Source organism: Dasypus novemcinctus, chromosome 4, assembly GCF_030445035.2.
Source record: "Dasypus novemcinctus isolate mDasNov1 chromosome 4, mDasNov1.1.hap2, whole genome shotgun sequence".
NCBI classification, from domain to species: Eukaryota; Metazoa; Chordata; class Mammalia; order Cingulata; family Dasypodidae; genus Dasypus; species Dasypus novemcinctus.
In genome coordinates this window covers 48484378-48501648 of record NC_080676.1, presented here as the reverse complement: position 1 = coordinate 48501648, position 17271 = coordinate 48484378, and the positions used below count along the sequence as shown (strand labels likewise).

Genomic DNA, 17271 nt, shown 5'->3' with positions numbered 1-17271 from the left:
GTATTTCATTCTTAAATAACCACAATTACTTACTAATGGATGCATGTTCTATTAGGCACTACATAAATTCTCAGATGTTGCACATTGCTATTTGCACCGTGTTTGCTTTTTGTCACCATAAGCATGAGTAATCCAGCTTTGTAAAAGAAAAATATCATCAAAAGGAATGTTGTGCACTCTAATATTTAAACTGAGAAATATTTGGGACTAGTAAATCACACAATGTCCAAGACATGTCTAAAGGTATTGATCGAGTCTCTCTCCTTCCCTTGAAAACTTTAAATAACCTGTGACAGTCCTTTGCCATGCTCCTCTAGGAGATTTCCATAGCACCTTACTGTTTGGAAACACCCTGGAAGACACATTTGGTAAGCAATAGAATGTGGACTTCTATACTTAATCTTGTAAATTCATATTTTACTTAGCTCATGAAACCAAAGTGCTGAGTGCCTTAATCAAAATTATTTCATCTTCAAAACAGGTTATAACATTATGACCAAAATTCAGGATATTTTAACTTTTATCATATTCAATTTAAAGTCAAATAGTAATATTATCTTGCATTTTGGCAGAGGACTGGGTAAATTATTAGCATTTCCTTTCTAAGGGCCATTTACTTAGACAATTATCTAGTTTCACCTAAAAACAAGCCTGTAGATGAAAACAACATTTATGTCTCACATATTTTATAGAAGCCTTTGAACATTTATATAATTTTTGGATTTTAAAGCAGATATTTCAAACTTAAATCACATTGTAGTGGCATGTGTTCAAAATTAAAATCCAAAAATTCATTTTCAGACACAATCTAAAAGAAATACTATGAAATATATACCTGTTAGTATGTGATTTCAGCTGTAGAATTAAGAAACAAATATTTTTACCAAGTTGTAATAGTCTATTGGTTAAGAATACTGGAATTGGTTTTAGTCTGATATGGAATCAAATTCTAATTTGTATATTTACTAGTAAAGTTTTCTCTTACTTCCTCTGAATGAATGGAAATGACACAGTAGTATCACTCTCACAAAACTGTTATAATATAAAATAAGAAAAAATTAAAACTCTTAATGTAGTGTCTGTCATAAACTCAGTACTCATAATTTGTGGTAGTGATAACAGTTGCTATTTTTAGTAGAATTTTTAATTCCTTTAAAATTGCTCATAGTACCCAAATCCTAAATTCAGAATATATTTTCTTAAAAGAAAAGGAAATTCACACAAGTAAAGTTGGTTGCAATTTGGTTGCAATTATCCTCATTAATGGATGGGCAGTGATGAGAAACATGAGATGATCCACAAAGCACTTCTACTTATGGTTGTCATGGCATATACTCTTTTGGAGAAGAAATTAGGGCCTAGGTTTGTTATTTAAAAAGTTCTTTTTATTGCGTCTCTGCCTTTTGGCTAAGATCAAGTGTAGTATCTGTTCTTATCAGTTTATTATCTGATACATCCTCTATCTGAAGACAATATATTAGATGGATTTTTGGAACTAGGAGATGGAACAGGAACTTGTTCTGTCCACTTGTGCATCGACCTGGTATTGCAGTACTTCCAGGAACGGTGCACACACACGCAAAGTTATTTTAGGTTAAATTGAACATTTATAATAATAGTTCTACTTTAATAATCCACTCTGTATCTGAAATGGTAGGAGTGGAGTGCTCCTACTCTGTCCCTTTATTAACAAATTAGGGAACACACAAAATTAAATAAAAGGCTCACAGGCATCAATCAAATCTTTGCCATTTGCATTTCATAAAAAGCCACTTCCATTAAAATAGCATTATGGTAAAAAAAAATTGGGAATTTGGCTGGGAGTATTTTTCAGCAGATTTGCCTTCCTAATTACATTTTGCCTAGACTAATGTTAAAATTAGTTTCTGTTCCCTAAGTACATATAGAATGGAGAAGTAGACTTGTAACTTTCTAGCCAATAGAAAGAAATCAACCCAAAATTAAAGATGTGTTAAATGAATCCATACCAGTTATATATATAGGGGTGAATGTAAATTAATGGTACTCATAAATACCTATTTACCCTTAAAGTTCTGACAGAATTCGGGACTCAAAAACCTTGAAAATTAAGTATGCAATGAAAAAAATACCACATTTGATTTAAAACCTTATTGGAAAAGAACATATTTTACAGTATATCATCTTACTTTAATTATAAATGAGAAATTGTTACTTATAATTTTACTAATCATTTTCTAGAAAATCAAGACAAACAATGAATTGATCCATGTAAATAATTTAATGAAATCACATCTGGATATTTTCCAGCCATTTTTTAGATACACAATGCCTTAAAGTTCTGTCATGATTTCTAATAGCATATATTAAATATTTACAAGGATGACAAAGCAACCACATTTTGATTCAGTTATCTAAATGAATTTTTTGAAGGTGAAGGTTAGTCTGAAGAACTTTTTTTTACAAGATCAAGGATCCATACTAATATTTAATGCATGAAAAAGTACAGTAGTAGTTGATGACCAAGAAATATTGATTAGTTGTGTGAGTAGCATCAATAATGAATAGCTTTCTTCTTGCTCTGACTTTACAACATCCTTTCCTAATATTTTGAGCTTTTCTAAACTGGATTTTCATGGCTTCAAATGCTAAACTTAAAGTTTTTTCAATTTAACACCCATTAACTGAATACCTACTGTGTACAATGCATTATATTATGCTGGGCCTTTTGGAGGTTTCTAAGACAAGATGTACCTCCACTCCTGTACCTCAATCACAGGGAGTTTATGATTAATTAAGGTAGTGCTTCTCAAATGTAATATGCATAGCAATCACCTGGGGATACTGGTCTGGGATGTGGCCTAGGATTCTGCACTTCTAACAAGCTTTTCCATGATGGTCATGCTGCTGATTCACAGACTGCTCTAAAGAAGAAAAGAATCCAGAGGCTGAATGGGATAACTGATAAGGACAATGGGAGACAATCCCTAACAGGCAGAAGATGGAGACATTACTCGAAATCATAAAGGAAGTGGGAATGGGGAATTTAAAGAGTACTTCATGGAACAATTGGCATTCTTGCAGCTCTTGAAGGCTAAGGACCATTTTGAAAAACAAGAGAAAAGAAAAAGGGCAATCCAGGCAAAGGAAAAACACTAACAAATACAGAATTTCTGAGAATACTAAATAATCAGGATGGGTAGAATACCACTTCATAAGGGGGAAATAAAAAATTCACGATTAACCAGAAATAAACATATGCATTTTGCTTCTTATTCATATTAATAATCACACCAAAGCAATTGTTGCCTTGCCACTTTTCATATCTGTTATCCTCTGCTCTTGTAACAGTTCTGGAATGTAGACTTTTTTGTTGTTTTTTTTGTTGATGTTATAACCAGTTTACTTTACAGATGAAGATTCTAAAGATAACTAGTTAACTATCTTGGAAAAAAGAAAAGAGCCAATCAGTTCCGGATCCAAACTCCAAAATTAATTTTTTGTTCCACAAAACACTGTCTCCAGTGACCACTATAAAGTAGGAAATATCTTATTTTAATGTATACTAATTAAGGCAAGTCTCATTCCTCTTTATATAAAACATGCTATTTTTATAGCATGTTTATTCTTATACCATTGCAATTCCTATTTTATTTAGCTGCATTAAATTTATAAGTGAATTTTTAAAGTTGCATCAATGCAATATCCAGGCCTCTTATATTAAAATATAAAACATCTTTTCATTTATTCAATTTCTATTGTAATTTCTCAGTTAAATAAGTTTTCTACATTACTGATTGATAATATTAATAGCCCAAACTTACAAATTCTAAATACTTTGTGAATGTTAACTCATTTAATGCTCATAGCAATACTATGAAGTAGGTTTAACTACTCCCTACACTATTTCTCATATTTGCTTTTGCTTATGTAACATATATAATAATATATTTTCTATATTATTTTAAATGTTAATTATTCATAATAATTGTAGTAGTAATAATAACTAATATTTACTTCTTACTTTTGTATCAGATTTAAGTGTTTTACATATTTTATTTATCTTCATAATCACTCTGTGAGGTAGTGACTATTGTTAGGCTTGTTTTGCGGACTAAGGTATGGAGAAGTTAAATAGCTTACCCAAGGGCTGAGAGTTAATAAATATAAAGCCAGGACTCAGTGGTATTCCCAGGCCAACATATATGACTTTGCAAAACACCAATTGCTAAATTTTCAGGAGTTTTACAAGCAAGTTGTTAAATACATCCATAATTTAAATTATTGAAATTTTCATTTAAGGAAAATTATATTAAAAGCAAGGTAATAAATACTCAAAAACTCATTACCTCCTAATTATTGTATTGCATTTTACTATTATCTAGGAACTTTAGGTCATATGTGCCTATTACTTCTACATGGTGGAAATATTATACCATGTTGTGCTATTCTATATCCTTACCCAAATCCTCATTCAGTGACTGGTACATACACTGGTAGCTTGAAGTCAGCTATGGTGGAGGTAATTTCTTTATAGAAATTGGCAAAGTAGCCAGTTTCTGGTTCTCCGTCCCCCACTCTCACCCCTGCCAGAAAGGCAGTTGTTAACATTTACTAGTGCACCACTGTGCAGCTACCTAATTCTATTTATAAGTTGTATATATTTTAAAGTCAGTTCTCTTATGTTTTGTAAGCATACCACCTGTAAGTCTAATGGGATAAAACACAGATTATAAATAAACAATTAAACATATGATATCCCAATGAGTGTGACAAAGAAAAATACTTTAGAGTAAAGAGAATAGAGTGTAATGGGTAGGGATATGGATTGATTTCATAATATAAGGTGCTAAGGGATGCACAGAGACCTGAAGACGGTAAGGGAACAATCCAAAAAGATATAAAAGGGAAGGCATTGCAGATAAAAGATTAGCAAATAAAAATTTCTGAGGAGGGAAGTTGCTTGCAAGTTCTAGGATCAGCAAGATGGCAAGTGAGGTGGTAAAAAAGTGAGAAAAGAGAGAGAGGCAAGATGGTGGAAGCATAAGTTGCTCCAAGAGTCAGCTCTTATCCTACAGAGTAGTTAGTAATCACCCAGAGATATCTAAAGCACCTGTTTGGTGGGTGCAGGGACCAGAAGAAGATCTTGAAACATCCTTGAAAGAATAGAAGGAGGAGACTGCCCATCTGCAGTGAAGATTCATGAGTAGAGAACGCCACACCATGGAAGCTGGTGCCCATTATCCACTGGTGGCATTAGCCACCTCAGGAGCTATTCCATGGCTGGAAATAGGAAGTTCCATTTCCCAAAATGGGGGAGGAAGAGACAGTTAAGGCACTGACTTCAGCTACTGATAAGTTAGTAAATTCAATTGGATAAGTATAATCCTAAGAACAGCTAAATTGTGAACCTGTCCAAGTTGGAAAGAGGCCAAAAATCACCGTTTTAACTCTACCCCCCGTATGAGAGGAAGTTGGGCTGATTGAAAATCACAGTGATGGTACAGACTGACTTCTTTCCATCCAGATCAGACTGCAGCCCTAGCCTAGGCCCAGCTCAAACTCCAGCAGGGAGGAAAATTGGAGCACCTGCACCAGTCTATCTGGGCAACAGCAGGTGCTCTTGACCAGCACAGACCAGAGAATTGGACACCTGGGACTCTATCCATGCCCCCTCCCATAGAAGGGAGCTGTGTTTCCTCAGCCACCCTGGGCAACTGCAGGTGCATTCAGCCTACACAGACTGAATTGCTGAGCACTTTCAATTCCATCCCAACCTCCCTTCCATAGTTTAGGGCCAACTGCAGACACTTTTGGCCTACACAAACTGGTTTGTTGAGTGTGTGGGACTCCACCTCTATGCCTCCATAGGATATAAGGGGGCTTTGTGTTTCCTCAGCCTATCTGGGCAATGGTTGGCACATTTAGCCTGCATAGCCTGGACTGTTGGGTACCTGTGGCTCCATCCCTATACCCAATAGGAAAAGAGGATCCGTGTTTCCCCAGACTCTCTGGTAACTGCAGGTGCTTTCTGACAACACACAGACTGAAGAGTCAGATATCTATGGCTCAATCCTTGCTCCCCAGTAGAATAGGAGGGGAGATGTGTTTCTTCAGCTTCTCTGGGCAACTTCAGGTACTTTCAGACTGCACAGGCAGGACTGTTGGGTGCCTGGGGTTTCTTCCCCAACCCCAATAGGTTAGGAGAGAAGCTGTGTTTCCACAGCCTCTCTGGCAACTGCATGTGCTTTTGGCATGCATGCATGCACTAGACCATTGGGTCCCTGTGACTCAACACCCAACCCCCAATAGGATAAGAGGCAAGTTGTGTTTCTTCAGCCTCTCTGGACAACAGCAGGTGCTATCAGCCTACATGGACTCTTTGTTAGGTGGTGAAATCCCCACCCCTTAAAGGGCAGACGGGATAGTACTTCCTCAGTCTCTTGGGGCAACTGTAGGTGTTTTCAGGCCACACAAATTAGATTTTTGGACACTCCAGAAGTCCATCCCACCACTGGCAGTGGAGAAGGTGGTCCAGTGCTATATCAGTCTACCTAGGCAACTGCAGTCATTTTGGACCCACATGGCATAGATTGCAGCCCACACCTGCAACTCCATCCCACTCTAGACAGTGGAGGAAGGGCTGTGAAGATTCATCCATCTCTTCAGGCAGCTACAAAGAATCTTGGCCTGCATGGCTTGGATTACTACACATGGGTAAGGCTCCATCCATACTCTTGGCAGAGGAGAAAGGCAAGAAATGTTTCATCAGTTCCTGAGGCAAGGCAGGTACAGCATAAATTACACCCTTGCAGACTACTACAAAACCAGCAAGATAAAAATAGTAAGAAACCCTAAATTAAAGAGAGAAACTGCAACCAGAAGAAACACATCTAATAAGCCAGATGTCAAGACATCCACAAAAAATTACAATCCATACCAAGCAACAGAAATATATGGACCAGTCAAAGGAACAAGATAAGCCTCCAGATGACACAAATGAGTTGAGACACTAATAACAGGTGTTCAAACAAATCTCCTTAATAAATTCAATTAGATGGCTAAAGAGATTAAAGGCTTTAAGAAGACACTAGGTGAACGCAAAGAAGAATTTGAAAGCATACACAGAAAAATAGCAATGTTATGGGAATGAAAGGTACAATAAATGAAATTAAAAATACACTGGAGGCCTATAACATCAGATTTGAGGAGGCAGAAGAAAGTATCAGTGAATAGTTGAAGACATGGTCTCTGAAAGTAAAATACAAAGAACAGATAAATAAAAGAATGGACAAATCGAACAGGGCCTGAGGGAAATAAATGATGGCAAGAAATGTGCAAACATATGTATCATGGGTGTCCCAGAAGGAGAAGAGAAAAGGGGTAGAAGGAATATTTGAATAAATAATGGTAGAAAATTTCCCAACCCTATTGAAGGACATAGATAGCCACATCCAATCAGTACAATGTACTCCCATCTGAATAAATCCAAATAGACCTACTCTAAGACACATACTAATCACAATGTCAAATGTCAAAGACAAAGAATTCTGAGAAAAGCAAGAGAAAAGTGATGCCTCACATACAAGGTCCACTTAATAAGATTAAGTACTGTATTCTCATCAGAAACCATGGAGGAAAGAAACCAGTGGTATGACATATTTGAGATACTGCAAGAGAAAAACTGCCACTTGAGAAACTTGTATCTGGCAAGATGGTCTTTCAGAAACAATAGCAAATATAAATTATTCACAGATAAAAACTGAAAGAGTTTGTAACCAAGAGACTGAATGTGCAGGAAATACAAAAGGGAGCACTACAGCCTGAAGAGAAAAGACAGGAGAGAGAGGGTTGGAAGAGTGTCTAGAAATTAAGATTATATCAGTATAAGTAACTAAAAGTATAAAAAGACTGATGAAAATAAAATATGACAGATAAAACCCAAAGGTCAAAATGGGTGAAGTAAGAACTGCCTTTACAGTTAAATGTTAATGGATTAAACTCTACAAACAAAAGACACAGGCTGGTAGAATTGGTAAGAAAATATGAGACATCTATATGCCATATATTAGAGACTCACCTTAGAAACAAGGATGCAAATAAATTGAAAGTGAGAGGCTGGAAAAAGATATTCCATGCATGCAGTAACAAAAAAAAAAATAGACACTAAAAGCAAACCTTTTATTAGAGACAAGGAAGGAGATTATATATTAATAAAAGGATCAATTCACCAGGAAGAAATAACAATCATAAAATTCACCAGGAAGAAATAACAACCATAAATGTATATTCACCTAACAAGGATGCTACAAATTAATCAGTCAAACACTGGTAAATCTGAAAGGAAAGCTAGATGTCTCTACAATAATAATTGGAGATTTCAACACACCACTCTCAGCATTTGATAGAAAATCTAGACAGAGGATCAATAAAGAAACAGGGTGCTTGAATGATATGGTAATTGGAATAAGCCCAACAGACATATACAGAACATTTCACCCCAAACAGCAGGATATTCATTGATCTCAAGTACTCCCAAATCTTTCTCCACGATAGACTATATATTGGGTTACAAACCAGATCTGAATAAAATCAACAAGATTAAAATATACAAAACACTTTTGCTGATCATAAAGAAATAAGGCTGAAAATTAACAAGAGATGGAAAAAAGGAAAATTCAAAAATATATGGAGATTAAAGAATACACACTTAAATATTGAAAAACCAATAAATATCTCTGGACAAACAAAAATGATAACACAATATATAAAAACATACAGGATGTAGAAAAGGCAGTACTGAGAGGGAGACTTATAGCATTCAATGCTTACATTAAAAAAGAAGAAAAAGCTAAAATCAATGACCTACCTACACACCTGGAGAAACTAGAAAAATAAAGGCAAGCTATTCCCAAACCAAGAAGAAGGAATGAAATTAAGATCAGAACAGAAATAAATGAAACTGAAAACAAATTAAAAAAAGAACAATACAGAGAATTAACAAAACCAAAAGTTGGTTCTTCAAGAAGATTAACAACAATGACAAATCCTCAGGTAAATGATAAGGAAAAAAGGAGAGACGATGCAAATACATTAAAAAATAAAATAAAATAAAATGGGGACATTACTACTGACTCTAGAGAAATAATATATAGATCATAAGAGGATACTATGAACAACTGTACACCAACAAATTTGACAATGTAGATGAAATGGAAAAATTCTTTGGAATGTACAAACAACCTAAACTGACCGTTGAAGAAATAGAAGACCTCAACAGTCAATCACAAGTAGAGAGATTGAAAGTAATTAAACAACTCCCCAAAATGAAAAGTTCAGGATCAGATTGTTTCACAGGTGAGTTCTACCAAGCTTTCAAAGATAGAATACCAATATTACTCAAGGTCTTCAAAAAAAAAACAACAAGAAGTAATGCTACCAAACTAATTCTATGAAGCCTGTATCACCCTAATACCAAAGCCAGTTAAAGATATTATGAAAAAGAAAATTGCGGACCCCTTTCCCTAATGAATATGGATGCAAAATACCTCAACAAAATACTTACTAATCAAATCCAACCACATATTAAAATAATTATTCATTATAATCAATTAGATTTTACATGAAGCATACAAGGGTGGTGCAACACAAGAAAATCAATCAGCATAATATACCACATTAATAAATCTATAAAGAAATTTCACATGATCCTATCAATTGATGCAGAAAGACACTTGATAAAATTTAGCATTCTTTCTTGATAAAAATTCTACAAAAGATGGGAATTGAAGGAAAATTTCTCAACATGATAAAGTCCATATATATAAAATCCACAGCATACATATTCAATGATGAAAGACTGAAAGTTTTTCTGCTGAGATCAGGAACAAGACAAGGATATCCACTGTCACAGCTGTTGTTTAAAATAGTGCTAAAGGACTAGCTAGAGCTATCAGGAAGAAAAATAAATAAATAAATAAAATGCATCCAAATTGGAAAGGAAGAAGTAACATTTTCTCTATCCATGGATGATATGATCCTATGCCTAGAAAGTCCCAAAAAATCAACAACAAAGCTGCTAGAGTTAATAAACAAATTCATCAGATTGGCAGGATACAATATCAATATGCAAAATTCAGGGGGTTTCTATATACTAGTAATGTGCAATTATAGAAGGAAGTCAGGAAAAAAATTCTATTTACAATAGTGACTAAAAGAATCAAATACTTAGGCATAAATTTAAACAAAGATGTAAGGCACTTCTATTTAGAAAACTATAATGCATTGCAAAAAGAAATTTTAAAACATCTTAGTAAATGAAAGTACTTTCTGTGTTCGTGAATTGGAAGACTAAGGCTAAGTATCTTAAAGGTATCAATTCTGTTCCATATTGATATACAGATTCAATGAAATTCCAATAAAAATTCCACCAGCATATTTTCACGAAATGGAAAACACAATTATCAAATTTATTTTGAAGGGTAAGGAGCCCTGAGAAACCAGAAACACCTTAAAAAGGAAGAGCAAAGTTTGAGGACTTTCATTCATTCCCTGACTTTAAAGCATATTACCTAGCTACAGTGGTTAAAAAAAAAAAGCATAGTACTGGCATAAAGATAGACATATAGACAAATGGAACTGAATTGTTAGTTCAGAAACAGACCCTCACATCTATGGTCAAATGACTTTTGACAAGATGTCAAATCCAAACAGTAGGGGCAGAGCAGTCTATTAAGTAAATGGTGCTGGAAGAACTGAATATCCCTATCCAAGAGAAAGAAAGAGAACCCTTACCTTCCATCTTATATAAAATTTAACTAAAAATTATCAAAGACCTAAATATAAAAGTGAGAACCATAATCTCTTAGAACAAAATGTAGGGAAAAATCTTTAATACCAGGTGGTAGGTGGTGGATTCTTAAACTTTACACTGAAAGCATAAGCAATCAAAGAAAACATGGATAAATGGGACCTCCTCAGACTTAAACATTTTTGAGATTAAAGGATTTTGTCAGGAAAGTGAAAAAGCAGCTCAGTGAATAGGTGAAAATATTTAGAACCCACATATTTGGTACAGGTCTGATTACCATTCTATATAAAGAGATCATACAACTCAACAATGAAAAACCAAGCAATCCAATTTAAAAATGGGCAAAAGATTTAGACATTTCTCCCAAGAAGAAATACAAATGACCATAAAACACATGAAAAAATGTTCAATTTCACTAGCTGTAGCAGTTTATTATTATTGATGAATTCCAAAAAGAAATATTGGATTATGCTTGCAATCTGATCTGTACCTGGGCATGACTGAGTTATGATTAGGGTGTTGATATGATAAAAGGCATGGCAAAGAACAGAGTTGAGAGTTTTCTGATGTTGGAGTTTGATGCTGAAGACTTAAGCTGGAGCCCTGGGAAGGCATCATGCAGAGGAAAGAGAAGCCAGTCCCAGGAAGAAAGGAAACTTGAACCCAGAGAAAAGCAAGCCCCAAGAATGTAAGGACCCAGGAAGCCTGAACCTTCACAGATGTTGGCAGCCATCTTGCTCCAAATAGACTTTGGTGAGGGAAGTAACTTATGCTTTATGGCCTGGTATCTGTAAACTCCTACCCCAAATAAGTACCCTTTATAAAAATCAATTTCTGGTATTTTGCATCAGCACCCCTTTGGCTGACTAATACACTAGCTATTAGGGAAATTCAAATCAAAATGACAATTAGATATCACTTCACGCCTCATAGAACACTCAATACTAAAAACACAGAATACAGTAAGTGCTGGAGAAAATGTGGAGAAATAGGAATACTCCTTCACTGCTGGTGGGAATGTAAAATGATGCAGCATTTGTGGAAGACAGTTTGGTGGTTCCTCAGGAAGCTAAATATAGAACTGCCATATGATTCAGCAACTCCTCTGCTAGTAATATAACCAGAAAAAAATTAAAAACTGTGGTGTGAACAGACATTTGCAGACTGATGATCATAGTGGTATTATTCAGTTATTCTCAATTGTCCAAAGATGGAAACAACACAAGAGTACATCAACCAATGATTGGATAAACAAAATTTGATATATGTGTATGATGAACTACTATGCTGCTGTAAGAACAAATGAAATTGGGACTTTTATGATAACATGGTTAAACCTTGAAGACACTGTACCAAGTGAAATAAGCCAGACACAAAAGGACAAATATTACACGATCTCACAAATATGAACTAAATACAAAGAACAAATGCACAGAGTTAAAACCTTGAATATACACTATTAGGAGATAAGAAGAGGGCTGAGATGGGGTACTAATGCTTAATGTGTATAGGAGTTTTAATTAACGTGTCTATAAATGTGTGGTAATGGATAGAATTGATGGTGACACATTATGAATGTAACTGGTTTATATATGTGATTGTGGCTGAAATGGCTAGTCTAGGGATGTGGATGTCAATTGAAAGAAATCTAGAGAATAATCTAGGGACTGAATAACACAGTGAACCCAGATATGGATGGGAATTATGATTAGTGGTACAAATTCAAGCATGTTCTTCTATGAACTAGAACAAATACACATCACTATTGCAATGTGGTGAGAATGTATGCCTGGGAAAGATACTATTAATGTAACCAATGGACTAAAGTTAAGAGCAATACTGTAATATTCTTGCATCAATGCCAAAGATATACTGTTTTAATAATAAGGGGGTATGGAAAAAATTTAACGAATGTATGGTATAGACCATAGTTAGTAGTAATAGTGTGATGATATTATCTCATAATCTTAATAAATATTCCACAAAAACATATTGTATTGTGGGGAGGTATTGTATGGGGATTTCATACATGTACATGATTGTTTTTTAAATGCACAACTTCTCTAATAAAAATATATTAAAATAAAAGTGAAAGAAGTTGTTGAAGGGGTAAGAGATGAGCTCAGAGAAGTAATAGGTACTTCATCATGTTTGAGTCTGGTAGACCATACTGAGGCATTTGGCTTTACACAGAGTGGGATGGAAAGCCATTGGACAGAATGGGACATAGGAGAGACATGGACTGACAGACTTAAGAAAAAAACACTTCAGGTGCTCTGCTGTAAATAAACTGAATGGAGGCAAAGGCAGAAAATGAGAAACATTTGCATACATTTGTAGCTTACATCTGGTGATAGCTGTGGATGGTGAGAATTGGTGGAATTTTGTATATAATCTGAAGGTAGTTTTCAAGATTTGATGATAGTTTCATTGTGGACATGAGAGAAAGGGAATAATCAAGATGATGACAAGGTTGTTGGCCTGAACAAAGGGAGTAGGCATTTGCCATTTACTGAGGGGTAAATTAGGTGGGAAAATCATGTGTTCAGTTTTGGACTTGTTATGAATGAGGTGTCTCCTAGACATCCAAGTCAATTGATATATGAATTCAGGGGAGGTCCAGGGAAATATCTAGTCTTGAAATATAAATTTGGGACCATTCATGTATAGCAGTTATTTAAAACTGTGAGCCTGGGTGAGAGAAAATGTCTGTAAAATAAGCACTGAGACCCTGCAAATATCTAAAAGGTGGAGGGATGAGAGGAACCAGCAAGAGAAGACCAAAGAGAGACTAGAAAGTTAGATCATCTGGAAATAAAAGTGAGCCCTTCATTCTAAGATCTACTTTATCACAAGCAGTAGGTGACCAGAAAATTTGTCTTTTTATACTCACTTTAATGGGAATTTGTCTCATGTCTCACTGTTAAATATGATAGAGCCCATTGGTTTGCATCAGGTTCTTTGCCGTGGTAAGGAAGTAAATTTCAATTCATATTTGTAAAGAATTTTGATCAGGAATGTGAATTGAATTTTAAAATAACCACACATTTAACCAAAAACTGCATGTCATATGATAAACTTCCACCTTAAAATTAAAGAGTACTATCATAAAACAGAGCCTCTGTTCAAAAATCTGGCATACTTGTCCAATAAAAAGTATAGAAAAAGATAACACTGCTTAATTTGATAATAGTTTACTGAAAATAAACACAAAAAACTTGAAGTTAGCTTAAAATGTTTTGAGAAAATGAAAAGTTTGAATATTTTAAAGAATTTAAATTGTACTCATTATGAGTACATGCAGTTACTCAAACTGGTTTACAAAACTTAAATTCAATGAAAAAAAAGTTCTGACAGACACCTGGAGGAAGTTTCAATGAATATACAAGCTTAATTTATAACTGACATTTATGTCTTAAAGTGATATTTGTCAATGGCTTAAGCCTACTTATACTATTAAGAATTTTGAATATTCATTCAGCTGTATTTAAATAATTAATCAATATCATCCTGTTGATCAAATAAAGGTAATATTTATTAATTACACCATCTGAATTTTCACAAAATTTGAAAGCAGGAATTTTTATGGATTCTATAACTTTAAATAATACACTTTAATTTGAAGATCTTATTTATTATAGAGAAATATCTGAATCTAATATATACAAAAGTTTATTTATATGAAGAGTGCATCATTTTAACAAATAAAAAAAATATTAGGGAAGCAGACTTGGCCCAATGGATAGGATGTCCGCCTACCACATGGGAGGTCCGTGGTTCAAACCCCAGGCCTCCTTGACCCTTGTGGAGCTGGCCTATGTACAGTGCTGATGCGCACAAGGAGTGCCATGCCACACAGGGGTGTCCCTCGCATAGGGGAGCCCCACGTGCAAGGAGTGTGCCCTGTAAGGAGAGTCGCCCAGCACGAAAGAAAGGCAGCCTGCACAAGAATGGTGCCACACACACAGAGACCTGACACAGCAAGATGATGCAACAAAAAGAAACACAGATTCCCGGGGCTGCTGGTAAGGATAAAAGTGGTCACAGAAGAACACACAGCAGATGGATACAGAGAGCAGACAACTGGTGGGGGGGGGGGCGGCAAGGGAGAAATAAAAAATAAATCTTTAAAAAAATTTTTTTGGCTGAAAATGCAAACCTACTTGCAAACCTGCATATAAGAAAATAAAAAATTGAGGCCTTTATATTCCTTAAACACAATATTTGAAACCTACTAAAAAGTAAATTAAAAATTGAAATGAATAAAAGAAATGTTTCTTTAAAATCTCTACGTAAAACACACTTTAAAAATCTAAGTAGTTTTAAACAGCCATAGTATCATTCACGCTGTAGATCTAAAAAAATAAATTCCCATTTTCACAATAACTTGCATCACAGTTTGATGAATTTTAGACTCTAGTGTTAAAGTGTGATTGAAAATAATCACAGTGGGGCCCTACCCCTATGAAGATAAGGAAATGACAAGCTTCAGGGCTTGTCCCTAACAGAAGCTTTGAAAAACCAGCAAGAAATAGCAGAAACATCTTTCTCAAAGCTCCAGAAAACAAGTAAAAGATTGCACTAACAAGGCAAGTAACAAATCAAGGAAAATGCTACTTAAAAACTGTAGGAGAAGTTAACCAAAATGGCATCATAAAATGCACCTGGGTGCCATTTCCCCAACAGAATCTTTGAACAACCAGTGAAAATTGGCATAATCATCTTCCTTAAAACCCTAGAAAACAGTTAAATGGTTGCAGTAAGAGGAGGAAAGCTGAATCAAAAAAAATTAACTTTAAAAATGGTAGGAGAAGCTAACAGTGCCTTTGCTGGCCCTGCCCATACCCAATCCCCAATGTATGGGTTGGAGCCAGCCTGTGTTCCCTTTATGGGACTCTGGCCCTACTCCAGAGGAACAGAGTAATCCTTAAGCACATAATACAATACCTTTATGTTGGTGCCAATCTATAATGTGGCAGAGGGAGACAGAGCCAGGAAACTCATTTTTGGCTCACCTTCCAGAACTTACCCTGAAAAGAGAAGCAGCTTGCAGACAGCTAAAGCAGTGTAAGAAACAATTAAGTCAAAGTGGCCTCGGAAAAAAGTAGTACTCGATTAAAGCCATACAATAGAACCGGGAAGGGGAGAGTGTCTATTTCATACTGACTACGGGAGACATTCAAATTCCAATAATCAGAGAAATTCCTAATGCCTGAGCACTCACAATCCCAGGACAAGATGTAGGCTCAGAAATGATGGGCAGGGTTCTGCACTTCATACATGGCTGAGGTTGATCATCTTGATTGTAAGGCTAAACTCTTAAGGAGAGATCTAGCCAATGCCAGGCCAATTTGCAAAGACTATGAATGATGTTTGTTTATTTTTTAATTGATTTATTTGTTTTTGACATGTAAGTAAATCTCTGTCATATTACTACCTAGACACAAACATAAAGGAGAGCAGATGAATTAAATCCTAGCATTATTACTTTAAAATATTAAAATATACTTTGTACAACATAAGATTAAAATACAAACAAAACAGAAATGATGACCCAGCAAAAGGAACAAGATAAATATCCAGAAACCATCATTGAAGAAGACAAGACCTTGAACACACTAGAGAAAGACTATTAAAAAATGATCCTAATTATGTTCAAGGAGATAAAGGAAAACACTGAGAAAGAACTAAAGCATATCAGACAAAGAAGGATGAACAATATGATAATCTCAATAAAGAGAATTTTTTTTTAAATGGACCCAAATAGATATACTGCAGTTAAGGACCACAATGACTGAAATGAAAACTGAAGGAAACAGAAGAAAAATCCATGATCTTGAAGACAAGGCAGTTTAAATTATCCAGTGAAAAGGAACAGAAAGTAAAAAGAATTTAAAAATTAACAGAGCCTAAGGACCTGTGGGAAACAATTGAATATGTCAGTGTAAGCATTATGGGGAGCCCAGAATGAGAAGAAAGAGAGAAAAGGGCAGAAGGAATAATCAAGAAACTAAGGGCAAAAAACTCCCCCAATTTAATTAAAGACCTGAAAATGCACATCCAGGAATCCCAATAAATTCCAAACAGGATATACTCATAGAAACAATACCAAGACACATAAGAGTAAAACTCTTGATAGCCAAGGATAAGTACACAGTTCTGAAAGTCGCAAGAAAAAAGCAACATGTTACTTATAAGGGAATACCCATAAAATAAAGTGCCAATTACTCATCAGAATCCATGAAGGCCAACAGGCAGTGGGATGAAATATTTAAAGTTGCTGAAAGAAAACAATTTCCAGTCAAGAATTTTATGTATGGCAAGACTTTATTTTAATAATGAGGGTGAGAGTAACACATTCCAAGATAATAAAACCTGAGGGATTTTTTTTTTTTTTTTTTTACCACTAGACCTCCTATACAAGCTATGCTAAAGGGAGTTCTTCAGAATGAAATGAAATAACACTAGACAGTGGATTGTAG

General features: G+C 35.0%; 1 protein-coding gene and 1 non-coding gene across 2 annotated transcripts in view; one reads left to right on the top strand and one right to left on the bottom strand.

Moving 5' to 3' along the window:
* The window catches only part of LOC139438838 (uncharacterized), a 396979-nt gene that overhangs the window by 71073 nt on the left and 308635 nt on the right, over nt 1-17271 (bottom strand). The gene's annotated exons all lie outside the window — the stretch shown is intronic.
* On the top strand, nt 1388-1577 carry LOC111762505 (U2 spliceosomal RNA). Its single transcript, XR_002795604.1, has one exon. It is a non-coding gene; the product is annotated as a U2 spliceosomal RNA (small nuclear RNA).